This window comes from Fukomys damarensis, unplaced genomic scaffold (assembly GCF_012274545.1).
Source record: "Fukomys damarensis isolate Sample0158 unplaced genomic scaffold, DMR_v1.0_HiC HiC_scaffold_38, whole genome shotgun sequence".
NCBI classification, from domain to species: Eukaryota; Metazoa; Chordata; class Mammalia; order Rodentia; family Bathyergidae; genus Fukomys; species Fukomys damarensis.
Genome location: NW_022900950.1, coordinates 27,038,079 through 27,051,020, shown reverse-complemented (window position 1 = coordinate 27,051,020; position 12,942 = coordinate 27,038,079).

The following is a 12,942-nucleotide window of genomic DNA, read 5'->3' as shown; positions in this document are numbered from 1 at the left end:
TCATTCAAGCATTTAACCATACAGCAATCAGTATTTTACCAAATGTGGGGAGGGGTAAGTGGGAAGGCGTACATCAACAATTAACCCTATGCAATCTTTAACTTAACAATCTCTAGGGGCAAGCAGGACAAGGAAATACCACCGGCCTCCTGCTCCAGATCCCGTGACCCTGTGGTTAGCACAAAGGGCTATTTTTTCTGTAAGATTTCCTGTTTGCCCAGGGGCTAAACCTGCCAAAAGTCACGTACGTAGTCTAGTGGGATTTTTCCACCGAGGCAAAGGCTAAGGTTGAGGGCAGCCATCTTATGCAGGCCCAAGCAGTCTCTCACACATAACAATTTGTTCAAGTAATAATAATTTGAATATATGTTCAAATATATATTTATTTGAATATTCAGAATGATAGCAATGATGCCAGGGATAGAAGAAAAGAAATTAAGATATGTGTTTATAAGACATCCACGCTATTCATGAAGCTTATTTAAAAGTGGACTTGATTTATTTGTAAATGTATATTAAAAAATTTAATTGAAACCACTTAAAAATATAGAATTCTAAATGTTATGCTAAAAAACAGAGAGAGTGGGTATATAGAAATGCTCAAGTAAAACCAAAAAGAGGTTTTTTTAAAAAACCCACATAAGACACAGAAACAGCTACAAAGAACAAAAGCAAAATTTAGAAAATACTAACTAATAAGGTCATTTTTATCTAACCATATCAATAATCAATTAAGGTCAACTACCTAAACACACATATAAATACAAATTGTCACAATGGGTTAAAAAGCAATATCCAAAATAACATCTAAAAGAAACTCACTTTATACGTAAAGGGATATATAGCTCAAATGAAAAGTGTGGGAAAAGATAAAACATGATAAATTGCAGCAATGCAAAAAAATTCATACTAGCTACATTAATTTCAGACAGAGCATACTGCAGAGCAAGGAAAATTTCTTCAAAAATACCTAACAGTGTTTAATAGGTACACAAGAACAAAGCATCCAAATGCATGACATAAAAACTGGTAGACTTGCAAGAATTAGATGAATTCACTGATATAGTTTGGAGTGTGCAATCCTCAGATTAAGGACAACTAATCTAAAAGCTCTCCAAGACCTGTAGCAATTAAATAACTATGAATAATAATGTGAAGTTTCTAATTAAATAATATATTTAAATATTTTAGCATGTTATCTTGTTTTCCAGAGAACAACTCTACTGGAAAGGTAACCTGTCTCTGAAGTTTTTGTTTCAGACATGAAGTAGAAAAGCAATAAAGATGTAATTGAAATGAAACATGGTCAATCTACTGTACGTAATTTACATCTACTCCATGCAAAGACAATAGATAATATGGGTTTTCCAAGTTTATATGGAATATTACCCAAGATATGCTACTTTCTGAGCTATAAAATTAATCTTACATTTTTATTAATTTTTTGGTGCATTTTAGATGTATATAATGATCACATTTATCACATGGAATTTTTACCTCTACAAGATATATCTTCATTCTTTTTTCCCTTTCTCTCTCCTACCTTTAACTTTTCTTCCCATTTTTATTCACAAAAGATTTGTTTCTATTTTTTCTTTTTATTTTCTCTTTTCCTTTCCCCCTCTTCTTTCCCCTCTCCTTCTCCCTCCCTAGTTCCCTTTCCCATTTGAACATTTTCTTTATATTTTACAATATGTATTATACATTTTGGTCTTTATTTACACTCTTGGTGTCTCACATCAGAAATCATATGGTATTTGAACACATGTGTTTCATTTATTTCACTGAAGAGTATGATCTCAGGATGCAACCAGTGACCTAGAGATGTCTCAAGTTTATCCTTCTTTATGGCAGAGTACTAAAGCCCATTGTGGAAAAAAAAATTCTTCATCCATTCACTGGTTGATGGGCATATGGGCTGTTTGCAATATTTAGCTATTACAAATTGTGCAGCTATAAACAGAGTTGTGCATATATCACTGTGGAATACTTTTAATTATTTCAGGAAGACTTGAAAAAATGGAATGGCTGAGTCAAACTGAACCTGTGGTTTTCCTTTTCTGAGTTATCTTCTCACTGATTTCCACAGTATTTGGATCATTCTATACTCCCACCACCAGAATAGGAGGGTTCTTTTTTCCCAAAGCCTCACCAGCATTTGTTATTAGTTGCTTTGATGGTAGTAGCCATTCTTTCTGGAGTGAGATGAAATCTGTGTTGCTTTAATTTGAATCTCTTGAATTACCAGTGATGTTGAACATTTTTTTCTTATATTTATTTCGCATTTCCACTTCTTCATCTGAGAATTGCTTATTCATTTCAGATGCCCATTTTTGGATTGGGGAATCTGATTTTTTTTAGTTCTTTATATATTCTAGATATTAGTCCTTTGTCTGAGAAACAGCTGGCAAAATTTTTTCATTCTGTGGGCTGTGTCTTTACTCTGTTGGTGGTTTCTTTTACTGTGCAAAAGCTTTTTAGTGAGACTCCAGTTGCTGATTCTTTATACTATTTCTTGTATGATAGGAGTTTTTTCATAAAGTTTTAGCCTACACCTATATCTTCAAGAGTTCTACCTATTCTCTCAGATTTAGAGTTTCTATTTTACTATTTAGAACTTTTATCCATTTTGACTTTAGTGCACAGTGAGATCTATGAGTCTAGTTTTAGTCTTTGGCATGTGGAAAGCTAGTTTTTCCAGCCCCATTTACTGAAGAGGCTGTCTTTCTTCCAGTGAAGGTGTTTGACCATTTTATCAAAGATAAGGTTATTGGAGTTATTTCTACATCACATAATTTGTTTCATTGATTTTTGGGTCTGTTTCTTTGTTTTATTTTGTTTTGTTTTGTTTTTGCCAGTGTCATGCTCTTTATATCACTGTAGTTTTATAGTATAATTTCAAGTCAGGGATTATGATGCTTGCCTTTGTTGCCCAGAATTATTTCTGCTACTTTAGCTCTCTTCTGGTTCCAAATGAACTTTAGGATTGTTTCCCTAATTCTGTGAGGTATGCTCTTGGTATTTTGATTGGGATTCCATTAAATCTGTATAGCAATTTTGAGAGTATGAACATTCTCACTATATTGGTTCTGCCTACCCCAAAACAAGGGATATTTTTCCATATTCTGATATCCTCTTTGATCTCCTTTTTCAGAATACTGTAGTTTTCAATGTAAAGGTCATTTATTTCCTTTGTTAGATTGATTCCTAAGCATTTCTTTGGGGGGGTGCCTTGATGAATTTCTAATTTCTCTCTCAGTAAGCCTGTTATTTCTGTACAAGAAGGGTCCTGATTTTTGAGTCTTGACTTTGTATCCAGCTGCATCACTGAATTTGGTTATTAAATCTAGAAGTATTTTGGTGGAATTTTTGTGGTCTTCCATGTGGAATATCATGTCATGCACAAATAATGTTGATTTAACTTCTTTCTTCTCTATCTTTATTTCTTCTATTTCTTTATCGTATCTAATTGCTCTGGCTAGTGTTTCCAAAACTGTATTGAATGAAAGTGATAGTACTGGACATCCTTGCCTTGTTCCCAATTTTAGAGTGAAAGCTTTCTACTTTTGAATGTTTATTATGATGTTGGCTGTTGGCTTGTCATAGATGGCTTTTATCAGATTGAGATAATAACCATCTGTTTCAATTTCTGTACAATTTTTATCATGAATATGTGCTGGACTTTCTCAAATGCTTTTTCTGCATCTATTGAGAGGATTATGAGGTTTTTGTCCTTGACTCTGGTGATATGGTATACCAGATTTATTGATTTGCATATGTTGAATCATCCCTGCATCACTGGAATAAATCCTACCTGGTATGGTGTATAATGTTCTTGATGGTTATCTACGTTCTGTTTGCCAGTATCTTACTGAGAATTTGGTATCTATGTTCATTAGGAAGATTGGTCTGTAGGTCTCCTTTTGGTTGGATCCTTGTCTAGTTTTAGTATCAGTTTAATATTTATTCCAGGAACAAGTTTGGGAGTATTGCTCACTTTTTGAGTTTGAGGAGTAGTGACATCAAATCTTCTCTAAATTTCTCATAGAATTCACCAGTGAATACATCAAGACCTGGGTTTTAATTTGTTGGTAGGTTTTTTAATTATAGCTTCAATGTCATTGACTGATATTGGCTTAGGATCTTTATAGCTTCTTGATTCAGCTTTGGTAATTCACATGTATCAGAATTCTGTCCATTTCTTTTGTTTCCATCTTATTAGAATACAGATTCTAATAAGTAGGTATTGATAATCTTCTGGATTTCTGCAAGATTCATTATAATATCACCCTTTTCATTTCTAATTGCAAGGATTTGAGTTTTTGCCCCTTTTTTATAAGATTGATGATGGGCTTATCAATTTTATTCAATTTTTAAAGAACCAGTTCATCAATTCATGGATTGTTTTCTTGGTTTCAATTACATTAATTTCTGCTCTAATCAATTATATGTGTCTGCTAATAATTGTATTAGTGTCTACTTGATTTTTTCATGTTGATATTTGATATTGATATAGACAATTGATATTATTGACTTATCCTTATATTGTTATGTTCCTGTTGTTGGTTCCTTTTCTTTCCCTTCTGTTTGCTTACTTTCCTTGATTAGTGTGACCATTCTGTTGGGGTTTGTGGAGTTGTATTCTTTGTTATCTCTTTCTTGAACATTCTTTGGAACATTTTGGAGTGCTCATTTGATGGGAATGAATTTTGTCAGGTGTTCTTTTTTAAGGCAGTACAATATCTTCATCATGTGAAAGATAGTATTGAGGGGCACATCAGTATGGGTTGGGGTTTGTTTTCTTTCTTTTTCTTTTTTTTTTCTTTTCTTTTTTTGTACCAGGTATCAAACGTGGGTGCTTGTGCTTGCAAGGCAGACAGCAGAACCACTGAGCTAAACGCCCAGCTGGAGGTTGTTTTCTTTTAGGGCTTAAAATATTTCACTCCAAGCTGTCCTTGGGGTTTGTGTGAGAAGCCTGGTGCCATTTTGTTTGTTTGTTTGTTTTTGTTACCAGGGATTGAACTCATTACCCCTTGTGCTTGCTAAATCTCTGGCTGCTGGTATCATTTTGGTGGGCTTTCCTTTATAAGTGATTTGTTTCTTCACTGTAACAGCTATTATTACTATGTTTTTGTGTTGAATTTTTTGAATCATATTATATTAGATTTCTTCTGAACATGCTTACTTGGAGTTATATATGCCTTACTTGTCTGTACATCATTACTTCTATGAACATGTTTTATTTGTACTATCTCCTGCTTTTTCATTGACTCTTGTCTCCTATTATTCTCCTTTGCATCACCTAGCAGCTGTTGGATTTATTTTTTATGGTCTCTTGCTATTTTTAATAAATCTTTCATTTCATGATTGGTAACCACAAATTTGTCTTCTAGATTTGACATTCTATCCTCACACTGGTTCAATCTGGAGTGTATACTTTCAGTAAAATTTTTAATCTCTTGGATATCTGATTGAATCTGCTTCATAGATATCATTTCTTTCCTATGTTAAGCATTCACAGTTTCCTCATTTTTTCTAAGCCACTCTATTTTTTTTTAATCTGTATCTCTTCTAGATTCACTAGTCATGTCTGTCATTATGGTCATCATCTCTGATGTTATATGAGAAATTATTTCTAATTTAATTTTTTTCTAGAGTCTCATTCATTTGCTTTGTTACTTCCACTGTTACCATTTCAGAAAGTCCAGGTGGGTAGCTTTCAAATTCTTCCATCTCATTATCCCCCAGGTTTATCTTTGGTAAGCTGTAAGTCTGGATTGCATATTACTTCCATGTTTTCTCATTTTTTGTTTAATTCTTGTGTTCATGCTTTTAAACTGTTTGTGATAGCTACCTTTATTGCTAGTATTATTTGAAAATGAATACTTCTCAGAGATGTCTGCCAGATGTAGCTGGCTTTGGGTTTTGAGTCTTTTGAAAGATCCTACATCTTTAATTTGTTGGGTATTAGAAATGCTACCTATTTGGTCTACTGCCTAGTGTTTTAGCACTGGTCTACAATATTATTATTCTCAGGCAATCTCAGTCTTGGCATATACTGAAGAACAACTAATTAGAGCAGTTATCTCACCTTGGCTAAAGTAGTTCAATCAGTAATAATAGTAGCATCAAACACAGCCTAAAAAAGCAAACTGGTAACTATTCACTTGCCATCTTTAACCATGTGGACAGGATTTGTAGCTATATAATGAAATCTAAAATAAACTGAAAATTATGTACAATAAATATCTCCTGAGTATGGAAATTTTATGCTTGGAGCAGAAAATGTAAAAGTGTTGAGGGGGAAAAATAGAGAAATAGAAGAGAAAGGAATTAGAAACAAGCCTTCTGGAGAAAGGAAGATTACCAAAGCTTTGGGAACAGGTGAAGAAGATAGGAAGGAAAGAAAGAAAGAAGACACAGAAATAATAATGGAACAAAAAATAACTCTAGAAATAATGCTCCAACTCATATAAAAACAAGAATAAACAAGCAAGAAAAAGAGGAAAAAAATAAAAAGTCAAAAAGGAAAGGAAAAAAAGCAGAACAAAATGATGTCTACTTTAGGGTTTTATTTTTTTTTAATCACTGGCTGACAGAGGGTGCAGACAGAACCCAGATCCATGTTGACAGATCCTAGCAAGCCAGCACTGGAATTACAACAATAGTGAATAATCCCAGCAAATTTTGGCTGTTAGTTCCGCTAAAGTTCAGGCTGCTTCTGGTTTCTGGCTGTGAGGCTGGGACCTGAGGTTTTTTGATCTGCAACGTTCTGCCTCCTACCAGCTTGAACTCAGTTCCTTGCTAGCTTGAACTTGGCTCCCTGACCTCCTACTGGATTAAATTCAGTTCCACTTACCCTGACACTTGGATACAGAAGATTGAGCCAACCCAAAGCTGCTCTGACTTGTGAGTTAAATTGTCCCCTTTCCAAAATGTCTACTAGCTAATTAACCTCTCCTGGGGATTTCTGTACCCAAATAACTCACCAATCACTGCAGTCTGCAGCACCCACTGCTCTGCTCCACTGGTACATTTCTCTGTGGAGGCCTCTTGGCTCACCAATAGTCATTGCTACTCTGCAGATTTGAGCTGCCCCTCCCACACTATGAGCCAGAGCTCAGGGACAAAGCATTACTTGCCCCCTCCCTCTTTTGCAACTTAACATTTTAAAAAACAAAAATCACTTGATGCCTGCCAGCAGCCCACAATGGAATTTATCTAGAAACCAATAAATACAGCTGGAAATTTCCAAACTGTGTGGAAATTAAGCAAAACAAGTCTAAATAATGGATGGGTCAAAGAAGAAATCTGAAGTGAATTTTAATATATTTTTAACTGCATGAAAATTAAAATAAAACATGAAACAATAAAGCTGTGGTTAGAGGAAAATATATAGTACTGAGTGGAGATATTAGAAAATTAAAAATATGTACATTCAATAATATAAGCTTTTATTGTATGAAACCAAAGTAAGAGTACTACATTAAATCCAAAGAAAGCAAATTAAAGAAATTTTTAAACAGAACTGAAATCAATGCGATTGAAATATAAAAACCAATAGAGAAAATAAATTTAAAAATTGTTCTTTAAAAAAAAATATATATATATATATATCTCTGAAAAACCTTTAACCAGACTAAAAAAGAGAGACAGAGCACACATATTACAATGTCAAAATTCAAAATAAGACTTCACTACAGATTGAACTACTTTAAGAAGTAAAACTGCATTTTTCACAGAGTATGATTATTTATGTACAAGTAATTCTAGCAAAATTATAGACTGCATGGATAATATTAAAAAGCCAGTCATTTTCTTATATATCAATAATGAACAAATTGAATTTGGTACTAAAATCATATTATCATTTACATTTTCACTCTCAGAAATGAATACTCATGTATAAATCTCACATAAAGAACAGCCCTAAATCCACATGCCAATATAAAATATTTAGAAGTTATTAAAGAATGTTTTGCCAAATTGGAGACCAGAAACAAAACTTCAATAACTACAGCATAATTCTTTCCTCCTCATAATAAGCACAAGGAATTGTTTTTCAATCACCATAGATGCACAAAACAGTCTCTCATGTGTGCAGATCCAGTATCTTGGTGTGGCTCACAACATTGTTGGATACCACATCTTCATTGGTAATTAACCCTTTCTCCTTCATTCCTCTAGTTGCTTTGCACAGAAAGGAATAAATTCTCTCATTTCAAAGCAGTAATACATTGGATAAATGGATTTGGATAGACAAAGTTGGTAGCTCCCTCATAGAGTGGCTTTATTAGCTATCACTTTTTCCTGATGAGCTTGAAGCAAATCTGTGACAACCCCTAAGTCTCTTGTCTGGTGGTGGTTAAGCCTGATCAATTAACTGACATTTAACTCCTGTATCCCAGGTACATGTTAAAACATTAAAGCCAGGTGAAATGCAAGTAGTGTGAATAGCTTGGATGAAAGTCAGCATTGATTAATAAAACTTAAAAATTATCAGTAACATTTAAATGATATATTTTTTAAAATATCCAGTATTTTACCCCCCTTTGTTTTTATCTTTTCTAGTTTCAGAAAGAATCATATGCTCAAAATAGGACAAAATTGTACTATGGCTGTACAGCCCTCCAATTTCCCATAGTGGAAGATGGACCAAAAAGTTCTTTCCTTTGACCACATTTTCCTCTACAAAAAAACTCAGTGTTAACCACTAATTAGAGAAAAAGATTGTCAGAATGCCTCTCAAAATGGTCACACAGTAGGAAAATTTTTCTAAAATATAACTAAGTATTTTGCCTTAAGAACTAATGTAGAATACATTATTTTTGTCCTAAGAATTAGTCTAGAATATAGTTATAGCTTCTCTCTTTCTTCCTTTTTTTCAGAATTCAGGACTTAGTATAGTATTCCTGCTTAATAAAACTATCCAATACACACATTTTATTGTTCCTAAAATAATAGTAACCAAAATAGATGCAAAATTAATACACACAAATGATGACTAACTCACATTCCTGGGATACTTAGCTATATTCAGGATAATAGTTTCCAAAAGCAATAATTAATATAAAAATTCCAGTACATGAGACATCAGGGAAAATTCAGGGGCATTTATTATATTAAAAATCAAGACTTGTCATGTAGAGGTACAAGATCCCAACAATGAATGTGACTGTACTGTATCCCTAAAATGTACCAATAAACTCAATTAAAGCTGAAAAAAAAATGTTGTTAGTTTGGAAACATTGTATTGCCCCAAAATAAAGCCTTGTATTAATTAAGCAATTACTGCCACTCCATCAAACCATATTCCTGGCAACCAACAACCTGTTTTCTGTTTCTATGAATTTACCTCATTTGAATAGCTCATAATACATGGAATTTTACAATATATAAACATCTTTGACTTATTTTTCTCATTTAACTTAATTTAATATCTATGTGCTGCTGTATTGCTTCATTACTTTTTGTGTAATGCAGATTGAGCCCATGGCCCTCACACTGATGGATGAATAATATTCTATTTCAGTTTATACCATTATTTGTTCACCTTCTTATCTGTTAGTGGATATTTTGACTATTTCTACCTTCGGGCTATTGTGAACAATACTTCTATAAATGTTTATTTGCTGAAGTATCTATTTTCAGTGATCTCTTAGGATATATATCTAGGAATGGAATACTAGGGTCATATGATAAATTGTATGTTTAAGTTTTTAAGGAACCCCAAACTCTTTTCAACAGTGGCTTAATCATTTTACAGTCCCACCAGTAGTGCGCAATGATCCAATCTCCACATCTCCATCGATACTCCCCATTTCTCATTTTCTTCTCTTTGTTAGTAGCTGTCTTCGTGATTGTAAACTAGCACTTATGTGGTTTTGATTTTCACTCTCCCAATGAAAAATCATGTTGAGCAAGCTTTCAGATGCTTCCTGGTTCACCATTGTGTCTTCTGTGGATTCATTGCTGTGACACTCCACTGCTCATTTTATACTTATGAGGTTGATGTTGTTGTTGTTGTGGCTATTGCTGTTATGATCATGCTATTGTTGAAATAGGTTTTATATATTCTGGAAAAGAAACCTTTTTCAAGTCTATAATATTCAAATATTTACTTTCATTCTAAACTTTTTCTTTTCACTTTCCTGAGAAAGTTTTTTGATGTACAAAAGTTTGGAATTCAAAAGTGTTTCAACATAAAATAAATCGGTGCAATAAACTGTACTAATAGAATTCAGGAGATCGTTTATTTTGACAAAAATTCAAGAAAACATTTCAAAAAGTCATCAATAATTTCATGACAAAGGCATTCAGAAATCAGGAGTCCAAAGGGACATGCTCAAAACAATAAAAAGTAATTCTGAAAAATTTCACGGCAATATCACACTCAATGAAGGACTTAAGAGTTCCATCTAGTGTTAAGAATAATACAAGGAAACTGAGCATGGTGGTGGAGGCCTGTGATCCTAGCAGTCAGGAGGCTGAGGCAGGAGGATCACCTCAAATTTGAAACCAGCCTGGGCAACATAGTGAATTCAGGTCCAGCCTGAACTACAAAAGTAGACCCTGCCTGAAAAAGAAAAAGAATACAAAGAGCCTTACTTTCATCATTGTTTCTCAACATTATATTGGAAATATTAGACAGAGCAATAAGGAAGAAAAGAGCTTAAAGTTGGAAAGGTAGAAATAACATTCTCTTTATTTATGTGTGGCATGATCCTATGTATATAAATCCCAAAAATTCAACAGAAAACCTAGAATAAATGATTCAACAAATCGCAGAGTGTGATATTAACACAGAAGCCATCACTTTTTCTATATACCACAAATTATCAACCCAGAAAGGAAATTTTTTTAAATTCCATTTATGATAGCTTATAAAAATTAAAATGCCTAGGAATCACATAATCCAAGTAAGTGAAGGAGTTGTATGCTGAAAACTGAAAAAAATACATTGCTATAAGAAATTAAAGAAGACCTAAACAAATAAACAAAAAATGCCATGTTCATGACTTTGGAGACTTAATATTGTTAGGACAGCAATGTTACTGAAAGAAATCTATGATTCAATGCAATCTCTATCAAAATTCTAGCAGGTTTTTTTTCAGAAATGTTAAATTAGCTTTTCTAACTAATATGAGATTATAAGGGGTCATGAATAGCTGAAATAATCCTAAAAAGGTAGAACAAAATTGAAGAACTCACATTTTCCACTTTAAAATGTGTAATAAAGCTACAATGATCAGAAGAGTACGTGTGAGACTGGCGTAAGAGACGTATAGACCAATGGAATAGAACTGCAAGTCCAGAAGTCAACCATATGTCTATGGCCAATTGATTATTGACAAGACAGAATATTCCACAAGAAGATATAGTTTCTTCAACAAATGGTGCTGGGACAGCTGAATAGCTACTTGCAAAAGAACAAATTTGGACCACCTCTCACACTATGTACCAAATTTCATTCAAAAATTGATTAAGAATATAAATAAAGAACTAAAGTAATGCAAGTCTTAGAAGAGAAGATGGAGGAAATATTCATAATTTAGATTTGACAATGGATTGTTAGATAAAACCCCAAAAAATTATGAAGGAAAAAACATAAATTGGACTTCACCACTATGTCATTCTTTATATTACCAAAATGACTGTGATAAGAATATCAGTTAATACCCTTAAAACTGTAACTAGGAGAATAAAAATAACAACCACTTTTGCTTACAATAAAAGTTAATTATTATCAATGTTTTAGTCACTTTTCTCATCACTGGGACAAAATACTGGACAACTGTCATTTAAAGGAGAGGTTTATTTTGACTCACGTTTTTAGTCCATAGCTGGGCAGCTCCAAGAAAGAAAGGTATGACAGATGGGATGGGCTGAAAGGAGGAAAGCCAAGCCCCTTAAGGCCAGGGAAGCAGAGAGAGAGAGTAGGGAATGACCTGCCTCTTCTAACCAGGTCCCACCTCCTAACAGCAAGTCAGCTATAGTCCCCATAAAACAATAACATTTCAAAAGCCCTGCCTCAGATCACATGAGTCTTTGGGAGGACATCCAGATATAGATTTCAATAGCCAGTGCTTTGATCCTATTATCTGTGCTGTGCTGAACTATCAAACATCCATATCTGTATCTCTGTGCCTAAGGACATTTGGTCCTGAATCAGAGGAGCCCACTCTGATCAAGGCAAGGCAGGCTAAAAAATGACGAGGAATGAACATGCCTGAGACCATGTTCTAGTCTACCTTAAGAATTTAGTGTTTAAATACACTGGCTTCATACTTATTAGGTGAGAAAATACTGAGATATGTGATTTGCAATATGTCTTAGGGTTTCCTTGAAGGATAAAGTTTCAGCTGCCCAAGTGGAAGACTGAATAATTCATGTTTTATTGGTTACCTTTCCTTTATTATGTCACTTCTCTATTCATCTTACCATGATCCTGAGATTTCCGCTAAAACTATATACATTCAAATCTTTGTCTCAGGTTCTCATTCTAGAGAACCTAAATTAAGTCACAGACCAAACAAGAGCAAAACACCTTTTGTTGAATCACATCTAATAACAAGATTTCATTCTGAACACTAGGAACTCAGAAATGAATGAGATACTCATTACTTGAGCTCAAAATGTATTTGTATTTTAGTATTGTTACAGTTGTTCTAACTTATAAAAGTACTAACATTTTTGAGATGGTAGACAGTATAACAGCAATAAGAATTATATATATGAGCAAAACACCTTTTGTTGAATCACATCTAATAACAAGATTTCATTCTGAACACTAGGAACTCAGAAATGAATGAGATACTCATTACTTGAGCTCAAAATGTATTTGTATTTTAGTATTGTTACAGTTGTTCTAACTTATAAAAGTACTAACATTTTTGAGATGGTAGACAGTATAACAGCAATAAGAATTATATATATATATAT